At 37.5% G+C, this 24,095-nt stretch overlaps 1 protein-coding gene and 1 long non-coding RNA gene across 4 annotated transcripts in view; one reads left to right on the top strand and one right to left on the bottom strand.

Annotated features, from left to right (window-relative positions):
* Positions 1-24,095, bottom strand: part of GABRB2 (gamma-aminobutyric acid type A receptor subunit beta2) — a 438,630-nt gene that overhangs the window by 308,255 nt on the left and 106,280 nt on the right. The gene's annotated exons all lie outside the window — the stretch shown is intronic.
* LOC129637655 (uncharacterized) lies at positions 384-18,819 on the top strand. Of its 2 annotated transcripts, XR_008707554.1 has the most exons (4): positions 384-512; positions 1,877-1,941; positions 16,626-16,759; positions 18,494-18,819. It is a non-coding gene; the product is annotated as an uncharacterized LOC129637655 (long non-coding RNA). The 2 variants fall into 2 exon arrangements; XR_008707553.1 differs by lacking the exon at positions 18,494-18,819 and having other exon boundaries at positions 16,626-17,060.

Consider the following 24,095-nt stretch of genomic DNA (forward strand, 5'->3'; position numbering starts at 1 on the left):
GTAGAAAGCTTACTTGACACACAAGTTATCTAGGAGGGGAACCCTAAACAGAGACTGCACATGGAACACAGATTGCAGTGTTTGTCATATCTCATGGGCTTAATAAATGGCAACCATTATATTTTACTCCACACACTGAGCCAGAAGAATAGTTTCTATTTTATTGTAATTTTCAGTTTGAGGGCAAAAATGGCAACCCACTCCAGTGTTCTTGCCTGGAGAATCCCAGGGACGGCGGAGCCTGGCGGGCTGCCGTCTATGGGATCACACAGAGTCGGACACGACTGAAGTGACTTAGCAGCAGCGGCAGTTGACTCTAGCTGCACCTGGCTGATTGTTAGAGTTGCTGGAAATAATCATTTGTTTGGTCTGGGGATATGGCTGGGCAGCTGGAGTGTTTAAATCTCCCCAGGTGATTCTAATGTGCAATGATGGTTGCAAACCACCGACCTAGAGGCTGCTTCAGGAGGATGACAACACCAAGCTCCACTCTTCATCTTGAACTACCTCAGGTAAGAATTCAAGTAAGTGGTGAAACTGCCAAAAGGCAGGTGAGAGTAGGCACACAGCGCAGCGTTGAGAAACCTGAAAGATTCATCTGCGGTGTTCCCAGGGCCCTGTTTGCCCTACATTTTCTGTCGTTTTGGTGTTAGTTTCTAAGTGGCTCTGAACATTCTTTTATCCCTGGGATTGTAGCTCCCATTGCCTCTTTGCAGAACCAGTGACACCAAAAACTAAAATTACCTTTTCAGGTTATTAAGAGGAACATCTCTGCATCACAAAACGTTATGTACATTTAATCGCATCCTGGCACTCTGAAAAAGCCTATGTATTTCTAAAAGTGTCTGCTGGACTTGGAGGAGTATTTTACAGATGGACAGTTTGAGACTTCAGATCATCATGTTCTTCCACAAATGGTCCTCCTCCTTCCAATGTTGCTAGGAAAATCTTCCTAAGCCACCTCTTTATTATGTCATTCTTCAGTACAAAAACTTCAACTGTCTCCCTATGACTACAGGAAAAATTTCTTAAACATGGCTGTCAAGTCTCTTGACTATCTGGATCAGACACCATTTCTAGACATCTCAAACTTTTTTTCTTGCCCAAAGCCTGTATTTTAGCCAAATGGTCTGTTAACTGTACCCTGAACTTCAGTTCAGTCAGTTCAGTTGCTCAGTCGTGTCTGACTCTTGGCAACCCCATGAATCGCAGGACGCCAGGCCTCCCTGTCCACCACCAACTCCCGGAGTTCACTAGACTCACTTCCATTGAGTCCGTGATGCCATCCAGCCATCTCATCCTCTGTCGTCCCCTTCTCCTCCTGCCCCCAATCCCTCCCAGCATCAGAGTCTTTTCCAATGAGTCAACTCTTCGCATGAGGTGGCCAAAGTACTGAACTTTCAGCTTTAGCATCATTCCTTCCAAAGAAATCCCAGGGCTGATCTCCTTCAGAATAGACTGGTTGGATCTCCTTACAGTCCAAGGGACTCTCAAGAGTCTTCTCCAACACCACAGTTCAAAAGCATCCATTCTTCGGCTCTCAGCTTTCTTTATAGTCCAATTCTCACATCCATACATGACCACTGGAAAAACCATAGCCTTGGCTAGACAGACCTTTGTTGGCAAAGTAATATCTCTGCTTTTGAATATGCTATCTAGGTTGGTCATAACTTTCCTTCCAAGGAGTAACCCTGAACTTACATTATGTTTTTTGCCCTCTATACCGGTGAGCAAATTTTGAATAGAATATGTATACAAGTCATTTGGGAATCTTGTTAAAGATTTAGTATTTATTAGTGAACACATTAGTGTTTGTGGGTCTGGGGTGGGATCACAGTGAGGCTCTGCATTTCTAACAAACTCCTGTGTATTGCAGAACTTGCTGATGCTAGAACCACACTTGGGTGGCAAGACTTCACACGGAGGCCAGGAAAATCTCAGGTGAACTATGTCCTATTTAGTCTTCTTTGCCTGTCTCATTCCTACTTGTCTTCAATGACTATGTGACAGAGTGACTCAATGAGATCCTAATTTGCTTTATCTCCTCACAGTCCTTTCCCATTCTCCATCCATTTCACAAAGGTAGTATGACCCTCTGTGTCTTCCTGTGGTTTCAGGAGAGATTTCTGTTTCTGGGCTGAAAGAAAGGTGACTTCCAAGACACATCCTAGTCTGGGTTTTGCCTTCTTGAGCCATAAGCTATTGGCAAGAATTGTGCTGGGTTTCCTGGGCAGAAGGAGATGGTAGCCCTTTGAGAAGAGCAGCAGTCAGGAGAGTCCCCTGTCTGTGAAGGGGATGGAGGTCTGAGGAAGTCACATGCTTGAGGGTATGGCTGAGTTTTGTATCTAGTGCACTGAAAGCCTAGCAACGGAGATCTCAGCCTTGCCAGATGCAGGCACCCCAAGTTCAGCATATAAACTAGAGGATCTTAAGCACTGAAGGAGAGAAGCTGCTTCCTGTCCATTTTAAAACAAATTCACAGCCTTGGTACAAATGGCCAGAGGTGAAATAAAAATAACTGATGTGATGTTCCACAGGCTAGGAAGCTGAGAAAAAAGATTTTAGGTTGACTTATGGAAAATAAATGGATACTTCCTTTAGGGCTGAATGTTTGAATCAAGTTTCATATGTGCTAAACTTATTTCCAATCCAGTCTCTTCCCTGGAGCCTGAGTTGATGTGTTTAAGGGCATCGTGGCAGAGACAAGAAGTCCTGACTTTGTAATTCTGATTGAATTCCTGATTTCAATTGGATATGAGCCTCAGAGTTCTCATTTGTAAAAATGTGAGTCCCAGCGCTCTGTTCATAGGAGGGTTGAGAGGTTTAGAAACATTAAATGTAGAGCATGTGGCATGTGGTGTCTGATTAGTAAATGTTTGCTACTCTTATACCCACCCACTCTACTACTACCATTATAACTACCACGAACACTTCTACTATAATCAAGGCAGCATTTTATCCTCACAGTTTAACATCAGCAATGTTCCTAAAACAATGCCATGCACATCATTTATTTGAGTATTATTCAGAATCCCCTGCATAGCAACCAGACTCTAAATAATAAACTTTGATCATGATGATATCTATGAATTTATTACCTACTCTTGATAGTTATTTTTTTGTATCATGCAGTGCCATATCTGTAGCGTAAACTTGGAAGAAAGAAATTATGTTTTGTATCTCTTTGCAATCAATCCATTCGTTTTTAGTATCTTGTAAATAGTAGATACTCAGCCAACATGTGGCAACTAGTTGTTGCAAAACAGTGAGTTTTGATAGTTTAGGAGAAGCCTAGTTGACGGAAATGTTAGATATAATTTTAGCAATCTGGGATTAGAGAAGCACTGCATTTTACTCTATATTACCTCCATATTGCTTCAAACTTAATTATATCCAAAAGCAGCTTATGTTTTGTTACTTGCCAAGTAGCCTAAATGTTAGGGTTTGTGCAGCTATGGAAACAAGTGCTGCTGCTGCTGCTGCTGCTGCTAAGTTGCTTCAGTCGTGTCCGACTCTGTTCGACCCCATAGACGGCAGCTCACTAAGCTCCTCTGTCCCTGGGATTCTTCAGGCAAGAATACTGGAGTGGGTTGCCATTTCCTTCTCCAATGCGTGAAAGTGAAAAGTGAAAGTGAAGTCACTCAGTCGTGTCCGACCCTCAGCGACCCCATGGACTGCAGCCTTCCAGGCTCCTCCATCCATGGGATTTTCCAGGCAAGAGTACTGGAGTGGGGTGCCATTGCCTTCTCTGGGAAACAAGAGTAGGGATAAGCAAACCACTAAAGAGAATCACTTTTCCTTCATCTGTTATATAAATACTTTTGTCAGGCTTTTGAACCTAGAGTAACAAGGAAGAAATCATCATGCTCTTAATCAAATTAATAACTCATATTTTTAAAGTAATACCCTCTTGTGTGTCAGCAAAACATAACAATTCTTTTGAATTCAGTTAGTCAGGGGTTAAATTTCTAGCAACAGAAACTTTACAGCTGCTGTCAGAAATACAGTAATTACTTTGGTCAACATTCTCCAAGAAACTCCAGCTGTCTTATCAAGCGCGCTTTGTCAGAAAGACTCCTTTCCTGTTAGGGGGCATGAATTGTAGAATAACTACCATGGTGCCAGTGAAAGAGTTGGAATAAAAAATATTTCCAAAGCCATATTGTGGCTTTTTTTTTTTTTTGCTTGAATTTGACATTCTGTTCATATTTACTGTGCTTTTTAGACAACCTTCCACCAAATTTTATGGACTGAAGAAAATGAGAATCTGCAGAATTTTTTTCTTTGAAATTAAATCCATAGGAAATCATTGCTAACTATGGCCACCAATCAAAATCTCTACCCACCCAATGTAAACAAAAATGAAGATAGCAGTAACATATACCCTGGATGCTTTAAGTTTTTGTCACCTTAAATGTGATGACTCTCTCAACAGAAGCCTAGTTCTAGAGCTTGTCAGAAGTCAAGAATGGTTCATCTTCTCAGTGTAAATATTCAGGGAAATCCTCATTATTCATGGAGTTGACTCATTCCAAGGTGACTTTTAGTTTATACAATTACTCATCCTGTCATTTCCCTTTTTTTCCTGTAGGGGAAGATTTAGCAAGGAAGAACCAGGGACCCATTAACTTATAGTCAGGTGACGAGAAAAGGATATATGAGGAAAGAAAAGTAAATGCGTAGTGTGAATGGAACTGATTAAAGTACAATTAGAGACCAAACCCCATACTGTAGCACTTAGTGGTGGAATGTTCCAGTAGAAAACTAGCACTGATTGTTATTTCCATTTTATCTAGAACATAATTCAAACTCCTTACCCTGATTTACCCTCTATCATCAAGTGCCTATTTTTTCAATTCTATGTCATACTGCTCTACTTTGCATACTATGCTTTAGACTCTCAAACATTTTGAATCCTCAGACTTAACCAAGCTTGTTCTTAGAGATTTTGCACTAGTTCCCTCTGCATGTGCTGCTGCTGCTACTGCTAAGTCGCTTCAGTCGTGTCCGACTCTGTGCGACCCCGTAGACGGCAGTCCACCAGGCTCCCCCATCCCTGGGATTCTCTAGGCAAGAACACTGGAGTGGGTCGCCATTTCCTTCTCCAATGCAAGAAAGTGAAAAGTGAAAGTGAAGTCACTCAGTCGTGCCTGACTCGTAGCGACCCCATGGACTGCAGCCTACTAGGCTCCTCCATCCATGGGATTTTCCAGGCAAGAGTACTGGAGTGGGGTGCCATTGCCTTCTCCGCTGCATGTGCTATCACCCCTTAATTTTATTTATATGGCTGGATCCTGTCTGTCATTAAAATTGCAGCTTAAATGCCTCATCCTCCCAGAGGTCTCCTTTCCTTACCATACATAAGGTAGTCATTCACTAGCTTTCTATCTGTTTTAATTATCTTAACACTTAACATTTCCTCCTATTCTTACCCATTTTATTATCATCTTCCTCCATGTGAAGGTAAACTCCATAGATGCAAGGTTCTGGTTGGTTTTGTTCATTCCAGTGTCCTTGGAAATTACAAAGCTGACAGGTATATTATGGATTCTCAACTAAAATTTTTGAGGGAATGAATGAATTTAAGAACAAGAAGTTACCATGTTTGCCAGGGGGGAAGAGTAGGGGTAGAAATAGTTAGGGAGTTTGGGATCGACATGTACACACCAGTATATTTAAAATGAAAAACTAACAGGGACCTACTGTATCGCACAGGGAACTCTACAATATTCTGTAATAATTTAAGTGGGGAAACAATTTGAAAAAATAGATACATATATTTGTATAACTGAATCACTTTGCTGCATACCTGAAACTAATACAACATTATTAATCAAATATACTCCCATATTAAAGAACGTTTAAAGAAGAAGTTACATTAGGGATTTTTAGTTAAGGTATTATTAAATTAAAACCCATAGATTATGTGTAAATAATTTTGCATGGGGTTTCCCAGGTGGTGCTAGTGGTAAAGAACCTGCCTGCCAATGCAGGAGACATAAGAGACATGAGTTCGATCCCTGGGTTGCGAGGGTCCCCTGGAGAAGGGCATGGCAACCCACTCCAGTATTCTTGCCTGGATAATCCCATGGATAGAGGAGGCTGGTGGGCTACAGTCCACAAGGTCACAAGGAGTCGGACATGAGTGGAGCAATTTAGCACACATGCTCGCACACATGCAACTTTGCATGAATAATATAGTACTTTTTTTCCTGAAGAGAAGAAGCCATGGTTTTTAGCAGAAATTTAAAGTCTGACCCTCTGTCTCAACTCTTGAGTTCCCCAGAAGTGGTTCTGAGATGAGGATTCATGTGGAAGTGATGCATTGGGAAATGCCTCCAAGAAAAACAGGTTGTGAAGTGAGGCTGGGAGTGGAAGAGGGCCAAGCAGGGGTTAGCTATCAAAGCATGTCTACTAGGGGTACCGTTGGATTCACTTTATAGGGGAGCTCTGGAGATTGCATAACCTTCACTCAGAGCTGTGCTTATCAGTGCCTAAGAAGCAGGAACATTTATACTCTGCATCCCTAGTCATCAGCTCATGGCTTCCTGAGGCAGAGGTTGGGGTTATAGTTCTGACTTCCTCAGTTTGCAGATAAAGCTTTCTTAGGGAACCTGAAGGCAGTCTTCCAATGAAGAGAGGAAAGTTCTAGCTGTTGAGAGTAAAAAAAGACTAGAATCTGATGTTCATGAAAGTGGTAAAGAGTTCATAGAGGTATAGGTGGAACACTGATTGTGTCTGCTGTACCTCCTTTGAAAGAAAAAAAAAATGCTTAAGAATTACCAATCTAGTCTAATTTCCTTCATTTAAAATAAGGCCTTGTGAGGTAAGGTTCTTTTCCAACAGTTATGTAATTAATTGGTGAAATTTATTTGGATCAGATCCAAGGTCTTCCAGTTACCAGCTAATTCACCAACTATTAATTTTTCACATTTCAAATTAAGATGCTTTTTAAAAAATCTCTGTACAAAAAAAAAAAAGATATGGAGAATACAAAGATGAATAAATTACTGCTCTTGTTCTTAGTGATTTTATAGCCTAACAGGAGATAAAAGATGCATATAAACAAGCAAAATTATAAATTATTATATAAGAAAGAATACATTCTTAGGGAAACTCAAAACAGAGAGTAATCACTTTCAGTTTAGGGACGTGGGAAAGATCATGTTGACATTGAGGCATTTGATCTTGGTGTATCATTCTTATAAGAAAATACACTCATTCAAAGGTAGGGCTGGGAATAAGGTGGTGAATGAAAAAGGCAAAGTATTTATTCTCATATAATTTACATTCTAATTTGGTAAGATAATAACCAGGAAGAGTAACAAATATCAAAGAGTGATAAGAATTATACAATAAAGGCTATGAAAGAAGAAAAGTTGAGGCTATCTTAGATGGAACGATTAGGGAAAGTCTCTGACATTTGAAATTTGAATTGAGACCAGAAGGATGAAAAGTGTCAGAACCAAGGAGAAAAACACCCAAATGAGAAAAGAAAACCCAGTAAAATGAAGGGCAAAACCCCTGGGGCATGGAAAAAAGTTTGTAATAATTTAAGAAATTAATGAAGAGTAATTGTGAACTTCAGGATCAAAGGGTAACCTGGCTTGAGATTAGTTTAGAGAGACTGGCAGAATCTTGTAGACCAGAGTAAGGAATTTGCATTTTAAGAGCAGTGGTTAAACATGACATTGCCTTATGTTTCAAACTTACAGTACTATTTGTACCAGCTATAAAACTTGGAATCTGAAATTAAAAATATTTACATTCTCAAAAAGGAAGGAGTTGGGTATAAATCTAAGAAAATATGCACAAGATCTGTAGGAAGAAAACTAAAATTATACTGATGAAAGAAGATCTCAATAAGTGGAAATGTATGTTCATAGATTGGAAGACTCAGTGTTGTCAAGATGTCAGTTCTTTCCAACTTGATATATAGATTAAACCCTCTCCCAATCTAAATTCTAGCAAGCTATTTTACAGATATTGACAAACTGATTCTAAAATTTATACATAGATAGGAAAGATATGGAATAGCCAACTGAAGAAGCAAATTTGGATGAATAAACTACTCTACTTCTAAATTAACTATGAAGCTACAGTAAACACAGCACTTTATTTGGGGGTAAAGAATAGCCATACAGATCAATGTGACAATAAAAAAAAAAAAAAAGCTTAGGAAAATACCCACACAAACTGAGTTATTTTTAACAAATGCACAAGACAATTCAATGAAGAAAGGATTTTCTTTTCAAGGAATAGTGCTGGAAAGATAGTTATTTCACCAGCAGAGCTGAAAAAAATTTTTTTGGAAGTCCAAATAAAAATATGAGCCTAAACACAACATTATAAAGCAACTAAACTCCAATAAAAATTGACTTAAAAATATAAGTCTAATCACAAATATTATACCTTACACAAAAATGAATTTATAATAGATCATATATATAAATGTAAAATGAACAACAATAAAAAGCATAGACAAAAACACGGGAGAACATCCATGTGCCATTGAGTTTGGTGATGCCCTTTTAGAGACAACACTAAAAACGTATTCAGGAAAGAAAAAAAGATGGTAGGTTAAACTTTATTAAAATATTTTAATCTGTGAAAAGACATAGATGAGCTTATAGGAGCCCTTGGTTTCTAATACTATTCTTCAAATAAAAGGAGCCAAGACTCTTGGAAGAAAAGCATGATTCTCTTGGTACTTATGGACTGGAGTACATATATACACGATGAGACTGGAGCATACTGTGGTGCGAGAAAGTAAGGAAGCACTCAAAGCAAAACAGAACAGAATAAAATGCCGTACACAACTGCAGAGTACAGCAAGGGCACAGAAGCCAGCTGGGAGAACTCCCAATTGATAAAGCTACCTGGAGACTCCCATGGAGGGAAGAGCCTGGTAGGCTACAGTCCATGGGGTCACAAAGAGTCGGACACGACTGAGCGACTTCAGAGCAGTTTGAGGAGCAAAATAAATAATATAGTATTGGGTTATAGCATAAAGTATAAAGTAAATGAGTCCATATTTATATATAAATGATTTAATAAATAAATGGAGAAGAGCAAAATTTCCTCTGCAGAAAAATTCCAAATAACTTTTGTAGAAACTCCCCTAAAGGTGGGGAAGCGAGCATAACTCTCCACCCCATAAGTGTGAGTTGTGCACATGACTTCCTTCCAAAGAGTGCCTTATGGAAAGGAGGAAAAGAATAGTTTATAGGAAAAAGCTGACAAGCACCACCTCAACCAAGTGATCACATTTTATATCCATGGTGATGTCATGTTGGTAGCATGAACTCTTCCTGTGATGAAATGGAATGGCACCTTATCTCTGTAGCAATTTTCCCAAAACCCCATAACTCCATTTTAGTCATCAAAGAAGAGACCCCCAATTCAGAGATATTCTAATAAAAATATGCCCTTCTGCTGCTCTTGAAAACACTCAAACCCATTAAAAACAGGGACAAGTCTGAAAATTGTCACAGTCTAAAGAGACCTAAGGAAACATAGCAAGTGAATGTACTGTGGCAGTCTGGATGGAGTCCTGGAATAGAGAGACAACATTAAGTAAAATCTAAGAATATCTCACGGAGAAGGCAATGGCACCCCACTCCAGTACTCTTGCCTGGAAAATCCCATGGACCGAGGAGCCTGGTAGGCTGTAGTCCATGGGGTCACTGAGGGTTGGACACGACTGAGTGACTTCACTTTCACTTTTCACTTTCATGCATTGGAGAAAAATGGCAACCCACTCCAGTGTTCCTGCCTGGAGAATCCCAGGGATGGGGAAGCCTGGTGGGCTGCCGTCTTTGGGGTCGCACAAAGTCGGACACGACTGAAGCGACTTAGCAGCAGTAGCAGCAGCAAGAATATCTCAATGAAGTATGAACTTTAGGTAAAAATAAGTATCAACATTGGTTTATTATTGTGACAAAAAGATCACATAAATGTTAAGATTTTAATAACAGCGTAAGTTGGGGTTGGGGTATATAGGAACTCATTTTACTATTTTCAAATTTTTATGTAAATATAAGACTATTCTAAAACAAGATTTTCACTGAAAAATTACTGTGATGTAATTTTAAAAAATGGGAAATAACTCAAAAGCCCATTAGCAGTAAAATAGATAAATCAGGTCCAGCAGCAGCATGCTTACAATGGACTATTAAACTGCACTAAAAATAACACACTTCTCATGTATGCAATAACACAAATGCTTTTCAAAAATACTATGATGAAGAAAGAAGCCAGAATCAAGAGTACATAGTGCATGGTTTAATTTATATAAGAGTCCATGTGGAAGAAATCAAAATATTCATTTCCTTTGAGGGATGCAGATTGGAAGAGGGCAAGAAAGAAATTTCTGGAGTTCTGAAAATTGTCTGTATCACAGTTTTGGTAATAGTTACATGAAGTATATATTTATCAAATTCATTGAATTGTATTTTTACTATCTGTGCCTTTCGTGGCATGTAAATTTTACTTCAAACCACCTACATGATGATTTTAAAAATACTTGGCCACTGTGGGGAGAATGAATTTTAGTAAGTTAGAGTAGTATCAAGGAAATCATTTAGGAGTCTACTGTGGAATTCTGGAGAAAAAAATAAGTGACAGACGATGAGAGAAATAGATAAATTAGGGATATATTTTAGAGCTGGAAGCACCAAGGACATACTGTTTTATGAAATGTGGACAACTAGAAATTCTTATGGAGTGAGCCTTGGATTTAATCAGCAGAGCCTGATATGAATTTCAGCTCTGCTACTTCTCAACTGAGTGATCACACATAAATAGCTTCATGTATTTGGGTTTTTAATATCTCATCTTTGAAGTGAGCTAATTGGAATTGTCTTACCTTGGTTTCAGTTTCCAGAAACAATCAAGTGAGGTAATTTGTATATAAACAGTTTATAAATTATAGTGTATTATAGATATTGTAGTTATTAAATACACTGCATAATAAATGTGGCAGTACTGGAAAATGTATCATAGGTACTTTAATCATCAACCGTGAGCAATAAAATACCCTAGCTTAAACAGCTCTACTTCTCTAGGTGAATAGTACTAATAAGAATCTCAAATTTAGACTTTAAGAATCCCAAACTACAGGTTAGAAAACAAAGCTTGGATACCTGGTAAGAGATCAAGGTTGCAGTACTGAGAAAACAGAGCTGTGTAGTTTGTTACAAGAGTCTTTAAAATTCCATACACAGTTCTTCCTGCAACACAATGGCACCTCAAGCTCAGTGTAGTTTGCATCTGTTTGCAAATAAGCATGGAGATGCATTGTTATATCTTCAAAACAATTTAGCTGGGGCTATGCCACTCTGACTCTGTGCTCAGAACTCTCATGATAAGTCCAAGATGACAGCCAATCAAATGGTATCCTACTAAGGTTTCCTAGGCAACTGACACACAGCTAAAGAAACAAATTGCACATAGTTGAGAAGAAAAATATTGCAGCAATTTCACTTTATTGATATTTTTCTTTAGACATATATATATATGAACCAATTTTGGAAGAACAGAGCATGAGAGCCAGAATAGCAATGAGAAAAAGGACCAGAACGCCCTTGTTGTTTGAACCTACAAATACTATTGTCTTCTGAAATACAGTTGTAGATGATAATATTGAAAATAGTGTGATTTCAAATATTTTTTTGACTTCCTGGAAAAGATTTTGGGGATAGCATTCTTATTTTTTCCTCATTCTAACTTGAGATTTGGATATTGTTTTTGTATAAAGATCAGATTGGGTAGGATTGGGAAACATATTTTTGCTTCTTAATTCACAGGATATAGAACATACTCAAGACACAGTAGGCTCTCAATAAATATGATTGCATCAATAAAGAAACAGCAAGAAACTTTCTGATTCTCTAATGTCCTTGTTCTATACTCATCTCAAGGAACACTCACGATCAGTTCAATGGATGATGAGCAAGCACTGGATTTAGAAGGCAAAGGAACAGTAGTCTTTGGCCACTTCCTCTTTTCAGATTCGCCTTCCCTTTCTGCATATCTATTACATAATCACTATCTTCCAGCTAAAGTCTAAGTAGATGAAATGAACCCCTGCCTCTCACCTTTGTGTTCCAGTGTGTGGAGTTAGCACTTTGAGAAAAGAAGAACCTAAGTAATTAATTCATTAAACAAATATATATTAAGTCCTCAAGATGTGCCACATGCTGGAAATGGTGACTAATTTCATGATTTTGAACAAATACTTAATAACCATGAACTCACTGTATATAAGGCCTAGCGAAATACGGCAGACTTTTAGAGCTGCAGAGAAAGAACTCTGTTGGCATGTGACTAGATTCAGGATCTCTAAACCCTTGAACACTGTCTTATCAGCAACCAGGAAAGGAGACTAGAAACTGAGTGATACACAGAAAACAAGCCAGATAAATGGATTTTCTTTATTAGCTAGACTTTAAATCCTGCCTATTTGATCTCTTGCCCTGATATTCAAAATAGGAGCCCCCAGAATTTCAGAATTAACTCCAAAATCTAGACTAGAGGAAGGTTTAAGTATCCAGAATATACAGTTGGTAGATGGGGAATCCTATCTGCTTGTTTACCCCGGCATCTTGAGTACCAAGCACAGAAGCTGAGCTTAGTAAACTTAATTACTGAGTGGAAGAAGTCCTTTCAGACTCTCTGTCCCAGGACCCATCTTAGCAGACCACAGGATAGAGTATGAATACCTGAGAGGAAGCCTTGACCCTCCTGGAGAGATTAGATGAAGTAACTAAGATTCAGGAGTCATTTATTCTAATTCTCTCACTGAATGAATACACATAATGAATTCCAAAGAAGGTAATGTTTGCTGAAGGTCATATGTCTACTTAGTGGGAGAATTTCTGAGTTTCTTCTATCTGCCTACTGTATCACAGAAGGAATTAATGGACTGTCGGATGATGAACCTCAGGGTAGTTCCTTTCAAAGGAAACACCTGTATTCTTAACCTTCTAGAGGGCAGAATCTAGGCCACTAAGAGTAAATGTCTGCAGAGTAATGATAATAAAAAAGTAATGCTATTAAAATAAATTCATCCTTAGGCTTTTAAATCATACTACATTTCCAGATGGTCTGTAGATTCCATTTTTGAAAATTTTCTGTGTACATACACGTGGAAAAAACTGCATAGAGTGATCTATAGTGAAATGCTATCGGAGATCTCTGAGTGTTAGAATTTTATGCATCTCATGGCTTCCCAGGTGGCTGGGTAAAGAATCCTCCTGCCAATGCAGGAGGCGAAAGTTTGATCCCTGGGTCGGGAAGATCCCCTGGAAGAGGAAATGGCAAACCACTCCAGTATTCTTGCCTGGGAAATCCCATGGACAGAGGACCCTGGTGGGCTACAGTCCACAGGGTCACAAAAGAGTCAAACACAACTGAGCACGAGCACACAGTACCCAGTTATTGAACAATGAGAGTTATTCCATGACCATTTTAGCTAACATATTCATCATTAGGTTTAAGACAAATATATAAATGTACAATGTTAGACATAAAGATATCAGAGTTTGTGTATAAATATAATGCTTGGAATATGGGTAGATATTTAACACATTTTTGTTAGTTTTTTAAAAATTTTATGTTTAAAGTTGTTTTTTTTTTTTTTTTTTTTGATGTGGACCATTTTTTTTGTCTTCATTGAATTTGTAACACATATTGCTTCTGTTTTATGGTGTTTCAGGGGCTAGTGTGGTTTGCCCCTGAGGCTTGTAGGATCTTAGCTCCCTGACCAAGGATCAAACCTGCATTTCCTGCATTGGAAGGTGAAGTCATAATCACAGGGCCACCAAGGAAGTCCAGTTTTGAATGCATTATTTATAATTTATGGATATATAACCATACTAGCAGTAGAACTCTTTTGACTACTTGATAAATTATTATATAGTTTAGATAATTTGAAATGGACCAATTCAGATTTTTGTCTATATGATGAAAGCATTAATTGTAAATTTTCCCCTCCTAATTGGAGTTTATACTTTATAATGAAATGGCTTATGCTATCTAGAATTATGTTGCTTCCAGAGTTTGGGTTTAATGAAAATCTCATGTATTTTATATGGCTTCAGGCATACATCTGAAGATATCCCAAGCTGAATTATTTGAAAAAGAAAGTAGGGCTTCAAATGAAAAGAAAGGCAGTCTTGCTTCTCCTAGAATGATACAGTTCACCAAAGAAAAATCACTTAAGTCATTACATCCTTGATTATTGTTTTAAAACTGTCAAAATATTCACTTCCAAATATCCTCTGTCTTCTCCTGCTTGTGGATAGCCAAAGATACATGGTGGGGGGAGGGGGGTGGGAAATGATAGGAAAAAAAAAAAAAAGTCCTGCCCAATACAGCTATTCTGTGATGGTTCTCTCAGGTGGTTAATCACTGGGATTAATTAGCAGCAGATACTGTGAGAACTTGTATTTTTTCCTTGATTCTTAGTCTTACATCACCAGGTATTTTCTAAAATCAGGCTGAACTCGTCCATAAATTAAGTCTTGAAGCTTGCCCCTGAGGGAAGAATCCTCACAGGTATCCATCCCGACAGTGGGAGTCGTGCTCTGAATGCAGAGTAAAGCAGTGACTCGAAAATACATTTGTTCCCACCCACACCTTCTCCCACTGACAAATGCTGCGGCTCTCCAGGCCAGATTTCTACTTCAACAAATAGACTTACAAAAATAAAAGGAAAAGAAAGAAGGTGGGGGTGCCGAGAGAAGAAAAGCCTGTCGGAGATGGAACACCTGCATAAAATTGAATATTTAATTGTGCCCACACCCCCAAAATAGTACTTTCCAGAGCAACTGAGAGTTGCTGTCTCAAAACCAGGCATGTGTCTAAAGAGGCCCATAGTTATCACATCTGGACATGGGTCTGATGGGCTATAAAATATGAAGAGGCTTGCTGTAACTGATTATCACAACCATTCTTTCATAACTCCTGCTTCTCAGCCAGCTAAGAATGCTACCTACTTGCAGCCACCTCAGTCTGGAGCACCATATCAAGAAGCACGACTAGCATTTCATACATAACCACCCAGGTACCTGAGTTGGCATTCAACATCCTCATTCGTTTTCTCATGCACATTTTTGGGCCTGTGCTGGAACTATGTGGAGAAGGCACAGCAACCCGCTCCAGTACTCTTGCCTGGAAAATCCCATGGACGGAGGAGCCTGGTAGGCTGCAGTCCATGGGGTCGCGAAGAGTTGGACACAACTGAGTGACTTCATTTTCACTTTTCACTTTCATGCATTGGAGAAGGAAATGGTAACCCACTCCAGGGTTCTTGCTTGGAGAATCCTAGAGACGGCAGAGCCTGGTGGGCTGCCATCTCTGGGGTCTCACAGAGTCGGACACGACTGACATGACTTAGCAGCAGCAGCAGCAGCAGCTGCTGGAACCATGTAGAGGGGGCCAGGGGAATGAGGGGATGGGATTAGCCACTGCCACATAAATATGACCCATTCTTCTTTTGTGGGCATTATGGTTTCATTAATTCAATATTATATATAGTATGATTTATACATTTGTGATTTTGTACAGAATTTTTGTTTTTTACATTTGACATAAAAAACAACAGAGCCTAGATATTTATCCTTATCGAATTCTTATATTTATTCTTATATAATCTGAACAATTGGCACCAGGTTTCAGAAGAATGGACAACTGTAAAACTAAATGTAAATTAAACAGGTAATGTGCAAACCATCTAACTAAAAAAGATATTGCCAGTTGGGTGTAGTACATGCCCAGGAACTATGCTAGTCACTCCAGGAATGCCTTTGTTTTCCATTTTTCTCCCTCTGACTTGCTATCTGTAATTGTCATCAGGATTAGAAGCTGGGATATTTTTGGGATCACAGAAAGTCAACCTGAATCACAGTCTCCATGCAGAATGGAAGAACAGTCAGAGGGCTTCCAGGGAAAGAACCGCAAAGTCATTTTAAAAGCAGGACCTATTTGCAAGTTTTCTCCCTTCTTTGAAGCATCAGGAATGATATCTCTGGGCTATCTCTCAATAAAAAATAGATTCAATGCATATCACACAGGGACTTCTTAAGAGCTCAAACTGCTTTGCAATATCATATAATATTTTCACAGTCACAATATTTCTCTTTGAGATTATTTTTTAAGGGAGAAAAACAAATATTTAAGGGAGAGAGAAATTATTATCTGTTATTATAAAATAACCCAGACACTCAAGTATCTGATTCTCCAGCTTTCTGCTTCACTGGTCAAAGCATTTTAAGTGTAGATGATTGAAATCTCAAAATTACTTCTGTGTGTAAACACAGGATAACTGGGGTAACAGTAAGTACATCATAACAAAATATAATTGACTCCATGTATTATGATAAGCATTTCATACTTTTATAATTTTATAACAACTTGCTTGTGATTATGTTTATATTTCCAATTCTCCTCCAAGTATCTCCTTCAAATATTTCCAGTTGTCCTCCAAGGTCTATGAGAAGATTACATTACTCTGCCCCCTTCAAGTTGAGTGAGGTCATGTGATTTTCTTTGGTTGGTGAAATGTATGCAGTTATAGGCAAGTCAGTAAATAATTACTTGCTCTCATTTTCTCTCTGCCTTAGTTATCAACAAAATTTTATGTGGCTGCTATTCTGTTAACAAAGTTCCAGAGTGAGAAGTAGGGGAGAGCTCCTCAAATGACCCACAGAAGACATTCAGCATGAATGAACGCGAAAAACAGAGCTTTGTTGTATAGGTCACTAAAATTTTGAAACTGTTTATCACCTGTTTTAGCCTATCCTAATTAATAGGGTATCAAGTACATATTATCTGCATTTTACTCATAAATAAAGACTCACATGAATGTTCTAACTTGTTCAAGGTCAAGGTGTCAATAAAAGACAGAACTGTGATGTGAATAGTTCTTTCTGAATTTAGAGCCCAACTCTTTACCACTGAGCTTATTTCATGGATTTGAACTAGTGCTTGCAATACATTTACTTTTATGTGAGCTTCCTTAGACTTAGTGGTTCTATAAAAGACTTGTTTGTGATACTGTTTCTTCAGAATATCTTTTTAAAGCTAAACCAAGATAATAAAAATACCTTCTATGGCTCTTTATGATTTACAAAGCATTTTCACAAAATGGTAACATTATATCATCACAATAAACCTGTGACTTAGAAAAGCAGGTATTAACTTGTTATTCTAGGTGAAGAAAATCATGACACAGGAAAGTTGATAGTTGACATGCTCAAGGTCAAACAGCTGGGCAATGACAAATTCTGGGACAAGAGTCTCAGAGTCATGAATTATTCTCTAATGACAACAGCAGGAGGGAGGTCTGAAGAGGTACTGATCATTCCTGGCACAGTAGAGAGAAGCCTGTTGTTCAACTCAGCTCTGCAAACAATTTGCAATTTTATTTTGCAATCAGGATCATTGATAACATTTTCAAATCATTCTTCACTGCAATCAGTTCTAAAAATAGAACTGATTAACATTGCCATAAAAATACTAGAACAATTCAGGCTTAGATTGCAAGATGATCACAATTAAAAAAGTAACTCAAACCAAGTCCTAGACCCAAAAGAAAATACTTTAATAGAGTTTATTTCTGATCCTTAAGCATCACTTTCCAAATGAGAGTTTATAAAAAAGAAACAAAATTGTCAAGAAAAATTACTGGATCTATGTGTAAAAGCAAACATATTCTATATTTGAGAAATTATATTTTTGACATATAAACTGTTATTATGTGAACAAATTTGGATTTCTTTCAATTTCAAAACAGCAATTTGCTTCTCATTGTTGATTACAAATATTAATTTCTAACTTAATGAAATTATTGATCACTACTTAAGGATATGCTTAATTTAATGTTTATTTTAATAATTCCACATTATTTTTTGATTGTATGGCTAGAAGTTAAGTTTATAGCCTTCAGTTCCAAAAATGTGATATGTTTTAGAAAAAAATTCCAAAAGTACCACATGATCATAGGTAAATTTTAGCATGATAGTGCCTATTCTTTCTATGGACAGTTCACAAATTCATTTCTGTAAATATTTAGAAGGGAAATGAAGGTGTCTGTCTTCCCTGCCAGAAAGAAATGAGCAATATTTTAACCAGAAAGAAATGATCAAGGGAGACAGTTTCACTTGGGTAAGTTCGCACAGCAAGTAGCTGAGCCAGGAACTCAGAACTGCAAAGTATCAGTTCCTTGACATTGGGTCTCACTGCCTTAAAAGGGTCAGTAATCTATTAGTACACAATGGCTTATCAGACCATCATGAACGTTATCAAGGTGTAATCTGATAATGACAGAGGAAACTCAGGCCTGAATATTTCACATAGTCCCACTCCAGTATTCTTGCCTGGAAAATCCCAGAGACAGAGGAGCCTGGTAGGCTACAGTCCCTGGGGTTGCAAAGAGTCGGACACAACTGAGCAACTTCACTAACTTCACTTATTCCTTTTGCATTACCAGTGGAATTTCAAACGTCATCTGAAACCACAATCAGTTTGGCTCCAGAGAGAAAAAACTCAGCTTCAAAGCACACATTTTCTAATTCTTTTGAACAAGGAAGTTTGTATTCACGTTTCAAGTGTCAGACACAATGCTAAGTCTGATTTTAGCTCATCTCTGATGGAAGGATCATAATAATTCTGGAAAATGCTCTGAACTCAAACATTTCAAGACTTTCCTCATCATTTTTAGCTTTGCAAATGTCTTAGTATTCGAGACTTTTGACTTTGCCCTTGACCTATTTTTAAATGATATTTTGATTCTTTGACTATATTATTAAATGTGTATATGTGTTTGAATCTATATAATCTCTATAGATTAATCTATGTTCATAACTGCATCTGTATCCACAAATATAACTCATCCATGTCCATATATGCACATATATCTTTATTTAGACTATCTATAACTATAGAGTTTGTGCATGCATGCTAATTGCTTCAGTTGTGTCCAATTCTTTGCGACACTACGGACTGTAGCCCACCAGACTCCTCTGTCGAAGGGATTCTCCAGGCATGAATACTAGAGTGGGCTGCCATTTCCTTCTCCTGGGGATCTTCCTGACCCAGGGATAGAACCCATGTCTCTCACGTCTCCTGCACTGGCAGATGGGTTATTTATCATTAGTACCACCTGAGAAGCCCTTAACTATAAAGCTATATGTTATCTACATAGAGAGATAAATGTACGGAAATCTGGATCTATATAGACATATCTATAATTAAATCTATAGAAAATATAGATATAAATATGTACACACCTATGCATATTTAATTATAGAGGTGTAAAAGGAAAAAGTATAAATATTTGAAAAACTGGAAATAAATATTTTTAATTAAATAATTTCCATCTGCTGCTGCTGCTGCTAAGTTGCTTCAGTCGTGCCCAACTCTGTGCAACCCCATAGACAGCAGCCCACCAGGCTCTTCTATCCATGGGATTCTCCAGGCAAGAATACTGCTGTGGGTTGCCATTTCCTTCTTCAATTCATGCATGCATGCATGCTAAGTCGCTTAAGTTGTGTCAGACTCTGTGCGACCCCATAGACAGCAGCCCTTCAGGCCCCTCTGTCCACGGGATTCTCCAGGCAAGAATATTGGAGTGTGTTGTCTTTTACTTCTCCTAATTTCCATTTACCAAAGCCTATCTCAAATACTAAATCCTTCCAAAAAGTCTCCCCTCCAAATCAGAAGCCGGATTCAAGATTGTCAGGAGAAATATCGACAGCCTCAGATATACAGATGACACCACTCTAATGACAGAAAGTGAAGAGGAACTAAAGAGCCTCTTGATGAGGGTAAAAGAGGAGAGTGAAAAAACTGCCTTAAAGTTCAACGTTCAAAAAACTAAGATCATGGCATCCAGTCCCATCACTTCATGGCAAATTGATGGTGAAAAAGTAGAAGCAGTGACAGATTTTGTTTTCCTGGGCTCCAAAATCACTGCTGATAGTGACTGCAGTCATGAAATTAAAAGATGCTTGCTCCTTGGAAGGAAAGCTATGACAAACCTAAATAGTGTATTAAAACCCAGAGATGTCACTTTGCTGACAAAGGTCCATATAGTCAAAGCTATGGTTTTTCCAGTAGTCAGGTTTAGATGTGAAATTTGGACCGTAAAGAAGCCTGAGTGTCAAAGAATTGATGCTTTCAAACTGTGGTGCTGGAGAAGACTCTTGAGAGTCTCTTGGACAGTAAGGAGATCCAATCAGTCAATCCTAAAGGAAATCAACCCTGAGTATTCATTGGGAGGACTACGCTGAAGCTCCAATACTTTGGCCCCCTGATACAAAGTGCCACTGCATTGGAAAAGACCCTGATGCTGGGAAAGATTGAAGGCAAAAGGAGAAGAGGGTAGCAGAAGATGAGATGGTTAGATAGCATCACCGACTCAATGAACCTGAATCTGAGCAAACTCCAGGAGATACTGAAGGGTAGGGAAGCCTGGTGTACTGCAGTCCATGGGGTCTCAAAGAGTCAGACAGGACTTAGCAACTGAACAACAGCCATATGAAAACTGTTACTGCCTCCTTTGAACCCCTCGACAACATACTCTTCTTATGAAAATTTCTCAATAATTCTTAGAATAATAAGAGTTTTCATATGTTGATGTGCCAGACACTATCTAATTAACCCAGTCTCCAACTCAAGCCTGAGAAATAGCTTTTATTCTCTTCTTTTGAAGGTGGAGAAGTTGAGATAGAAAGACTGATATTCCCAGGCTCAAGTAACAAAGTGTAGAAGAGGAAGTTGAACTAAGATGTAACTGACTTCATGTGTGATTTAGTCTCCTTTATTTATTAATTTCAAAATATTTATTGAGCCTTGCTATATGCAGTAGTCCATATAAATTCCAATCATTTGGTGAACTATGAACTATACACATATGAGACAAACTCCAAGTTTACTAGCTAGGTTAAAATAATTGAGTAGAGATTTCAGAGTCTGGGGATGGTGAGTGGAGTTAGGGCTACAGGAGAGAGAAAATGGGACAGAAAAAAAAAATTTCCAAAATTTGAATAAAGGCAGAAGTTAAATTATTTTAAAAGCTCATTAGCAAACCTCAAGAAGGACGAATAAAACACAAACTTCATTTGACACATTACTGTCGAACTACTGAAAAACAAAGATGAAGAGAAAAATCTCAAAGTACAGAGAAAATGATGCATTATATACAAGAGAACAATGACAAATTATTGCTAAATTCTCATCAGAAACAATGGTGTTAAAAAGACAGAAGATAATTCATTTAAAGTTCTAAGAGAAGAAAAATCTGTCACTCAGAAATTTATATTCAAGAAAAATATCACTCCAGAATGAAGGAGAAATAACAATATTTTTAAAAACATATTCATTAGCTGCAGACCTGCACAAAAAAAATACTGAAGTTCTGGTTGAAGACAAATAATCCTAGATGAGACTTGGATGTTCAGAAAAGAATGGAGATTACTTTGAATAGTAAATATGTACATAGAAAAACAATATATTTCTCCTAAGAGCTCAAAATCCAGATACTGTTTAAACTGAAATTATAGTATTGTATTGTGGGCTGTATAGCCAACGTAGACATAATATAAAGGACAACTTACAGAAATGGGAAATACAGTCATACGATTTGTGGATCTTTCATTTTACATAAACTAGCACAATATTAACTCTAGTTAGAGTGTAGAATGTTTAATATGTAAATTTCAATGTCTAGAGGAAACACTGAAAACCAATAATGAAAAGAGGAATAGCTAAAAAGCCAATAGAGAAATTGAGATAGAATTTTAGGAGGTATTCAAATCAAAAGAAGGAAAAAAAGAAGGGACGGGGGGAATAATAAAAGATGGGACATGCAGAAAATGAATAGAAAAACAGTTGGCCTAAATCCAACCATATCATAATTACATTAAATGTTGATGGATTAAACATGCCCATTAAAGACATAGATTATCTGGCTAAATTAAAAAAAGAATACTGGATTTGTGTTTTCTATAAGAATTGCATATTGAATATGAAGACACAGGTCAGTTGAAAGTGAAAAAAAAAAAAAAAAGGAAAAAGATAGACCTTGCAGACACTAATTACAAGATGGCTAGACTAGGTATATTACTATAAGATAAAGTAAACCTCCTTATAGTAGTGCATTACTATCCATGAAGCGAGAGTGTTTTCAATTATAAAAGGGTCAGTTCGTTGGCAACATATAAAAATCCTAATACCTATACAGAGCATCAAAATAGGTGAAGCAAAATTTGACTGAATTAAAGGGAGAAACAGATAAATACATTTAGAGATTAACACTCCCTCTCAGTAACTGAAAAAAAGTCAAAAGAACTAGTAAAGGCAAGAAGATCTGAATAAGACTATGAAAGACTCTGATTCAAGTAACATATTTAGAACATTACTCTCAAAAAGTTCAGGATATACATTCAAATGCACACGGCACATTCACTGAAAGCCCAGTGACTATATTATCTAAAAACCATAGAATTAAACTAGAAGTCAATGACAATGAGTTATCTAGGAAATTTCCAAATATTTGAAAATATAGGAACACTGTTAAGAAAATTAAAAAGTAAGTCACAGATTGGGGAAAATACCGACAAAACACATACCTGATGAGACACGTATATCCAGAAAATAGAAAGAGTCTCTAAAACACAGGAATAAGTAGATAACTGAATTAAAAGGAGGCAAAGTGTATGAATATGTGAGTTGCCATTTTGTGCACAAAAATGTAGTCAGCATTATTAGTTATCAGGGAAAAGTAAATTAAACCACGGAGACATTATACACACCAGCCAGAATGAGTAGTTTTAAAAGACGAAGAACTCTAAATGCTGATGAGCAGTTGGAGTAACTAGAACTCTCATACATTATCAGTGTGAGAATAAAATGTTACCACCACCACTTTGGGAAAAAAAGCTTGGTTTCGTAAAAGACTGAACAAACATCTACTATTTCCATCAATTCTGCTTCTAGATATTTACCCAAGAGAAATGATAATATGTTCCACAAAAAGACACAAAAAGAGAAGTATTCACAGCATCTTTGTTCACAATAGCTAAAAATTGAAAACAGTCTGGGAATCCATCAGCAGGAAAGTGATTTAAACACAAACACACATACACATGTACCCATGCTTAAGCAAAACTGGTATTTATATATTCAGTTTCAGCATTGAGAAGAAAGGAACTGATACATTCAAACACCATGAATCTCAAAACAATATGCTGAGTAAAAGACTTACCCAAAAGAGTACGTGCTAAATGACTTAATTTATCTGAAATTCTGAAGCAAGCGAAATTAATCGTGATGAAAAATAATAAGAACAGGCTTTGCCTCTAAGAATGACAGGGAACAGATTGACTAAGAAGGGGGCATGGGGAACTTTCCTGAGATGACGGAAATGATATATATTTTGTTGGGATTTTGATTTCATGATTGTATTCACTTGCTAAAACTTTTGAATGAGTCACTTAAAATTAATGTATTTCAGGGAAGTGCCTCCTTCATCACAACAGAAGGAAAGGAGGAAATCAGACTATTTCCCTTTTATACTATAACATTCAGGGATTAGGTTTTATTTATCTTTGATTCTTCATCATTGTCAGCAGAGTGCTCTCAGATATATTCTGCTTGGTAAATGTTAAAGTAATGTCTCTGTGATCTCTTTCTGTTTTTCTCTTTCTTAAACTTTTTTATAAACTATAGTAAAAGATAGTTTTATAGTAACAATAGTTAATGATGCCATTGTCAAGAATTTTAATAGGAAAATACTAGTTTTAATTCTCACAATATTTGTGTGGTTCATGTTGCTCAGAGTTACACATATGTAGCTAAACGAAAGTGAGGCCAATGTCTAACTCTCTCTGCCCGCTCAGGTTAAGAACCGTGGTGGGAAGTGCTTGGTCTGAGTGTCTGAGATTTTCATTGATGTTATTTCCACCTGGTAATGAAAACCATTTCAGTCTGGTGTTCGGCAAATCACCCTGTTTAGTGGAATATAAACCCAAGTAGTTTTATGAAGCAATTTGAATCTGTTTACTTCTTAAAGCAGTTTTCTTAACATCAGT

Source organism: Bubalus kerabau, chromosome 1 (assembly GCF_029407905.1).
Source record: "Bubalus kerabau isolate K-KA32 ecotype Philippines breed swamp buffalo chromosome 1, PCC_UOA_SB_1v2, whole genome shotgun sequence".
Lineage (NCBI taxonomy): Eukaryota > Metazoa > Chordata > Mammalia > Artiodactyla > Bovidae > Bubalus > Bubalus kerabau.